General features: G+C 40.4%; 1 pseudogene; it reads left to right on the plus strand.

The window, feature by feature from the left end:
- Window positions 1-504: 504 nt before the first annotated feature.
- LOC106428426 lies at window positions 505-1,542 on the plus strand (annotated as a pseudogene).
- The last annotated feature ends 433 nt before the right edge of the window (window positions 1,543-1,975 follow it).

Genomic DNA, 1,975 nt, shown 5'->3' on the forward strand with positions numbered 1-1,975 from the left:
TTACAAATTTAAAAGTGTCTATGTAAATTATTTCAATTTTTTTTTATAAAAAAATTGGGGGCTATTTGCCAATGTTTCACTTGGTTATGTTCAAGACCGCCCATGCCATGCCAATAAGTGATGTGAAGAAGAGACTGAAACTGTGTGTTTGGTTCAGGCACAGAACTATGATCCAGAAGGAGAATACGTAGCGTTTTGGGTGCAGCAGCTGCGTCGGCTTCCAAAAGAGAAAAGGCATTGGCCAGGGAGATTGATGTATATGGACACAGTTGTGCCATTGAAGCATGGTCATGGTGGTGGTAATGCTCAAACGTCTCGAGGGTCAAAGTCTCGTGGTGGTTTCAGAGATAATCACAGTGGGAGACGTTGAAGACACCAAAGATCCTTAAAGAAACTATTCTTCACAAGAATTTGTATTATATCATTATTATTATATAAACTTTGCAGTATTCATATTGCACGTTTGATTAAAACTATATAGCAATCATATATATTACACGATTTATGATACAAACAGTCTGTTAGTGTGTGACCGACCGAGACTTGTATTGCGCGCGAGAATCAAACTGAAATACCGACCGGAACAAAGAACGGTCTTGTCTCTGAGATCGTAATGGGCCTTAAGCCCATTAATAATAAGTTATAGACTTCGGCCCATTTTAAAACATAAGAGAACCCTTGTTAGTAACTTTCAGCAAATCAACAGGCCTTCCTCGGAAGAATTCTACAGAGCAAGAGCTCATAGCAACCCACTCAGCGACTCACACTTCCCCATATCCCCATCTCTCCCTCTCACGTCGACCTTTCACTCCACTTCCCCAAAGCCTCCTCCAAGAAGACTGAGTTTGCAGACATCGGATGCGGCTTCGGCGGCCTTCTCATCTCCCTCGCAACTCTCTTCCCCGAGACCCTGATGATTGGTATGGAGCTGAGAGATAAAGTGACGGAATACGTCAAGGAACTGATCTTAGCCCTGAGGAAGACGAGCTCTGGAGGGTGAGAGTACGAGAACATCTCCGTCGTTAGGACAAACTCGATGAAGTACGTTCCTAACTACTTCGAGAAAGGACAGCTTTCGAAGATGTTTTTTCTTTTTCCCGATCCGCATTTCAAGGAGAAGAATCACAGGAGGAGAGTGATTAGCGTTGATTTGCTTGATGAGTATGCTTACGTTCTTGGAGCTGGTGGGGTTGTTTACACGATCACTGATGTTGAGGAGTTTGGTGAGTGGATGAGGTCTTGCTTAGAGAGGCATCCGATGTTTGAGGCTTTGACGCAAGAGGAGCTTGATTCGGATCCTGTCGTTGAGCTTTTGTGTAATGCTACTGAGGAAGGGCAGAAAGTTGCTAGGAATGGTGGACAGACGTTCAAAGCAGTTTTCAGACGCATTGCTTATGTTTCTTGAGTTCAACATTTTTTTTTTTTTTGGTAGTGAACGTCTTCTTGTTGTTGTTGTAACACATGCTTCTTTCTTAACTTAAACGGTCGTACGTGCCTGCCGAACCAAACTAAATTTCGGTTAGTTCGGGTAGGAGTTTCTGTTCGGTTAGGTAGGTTTAAAATGAAATTCGGTTTTCGGTTCGACTTGATTAAAAAATGATTTAAGATCGATGTTTTCAACTTGCAAAGATTAATGTCAACAGAATCAAGAAAGAACAAATCTAAGTTTTAATTAATATATTCCCAGAAGAGAAAATCAAATAGAAAGCATTAACTATCTATGGCTAGAATATAGTGACAACACATATTTTTACATTTTTCTACCCTCAAAAGAGAAAATCAAATAAAAAGCATCAACTATCTATGGCTAAACACACATATTTTACACTTTTCTTTTGGCTACCCGTTCTTACTGTTGTATAATATTGTTGTTTTTCATATGATTGCGTGATAAGTGGTCAACTTGTAAAACAAAGGTTACGCAAGGGGAGTGGGGAATCAATACATCGCAGCTTTTCCTGTATTTAATTAATGT

This window comes from Brassica napus, chromosome C9 (genome assembly GCF_020379485.1).
Source record: "Brassica napus cultivar Da-Ae chromosome C9, Da-Ae, whole genome shotgun sequence".
NCBI classification, from domain to species: domain Eukaryota; kingdom Viridiplantae; phylum Streptophyta; class Magnoliopsida; order Brassicales; family Brassicaceae; genus Brassica; species Brassica napus.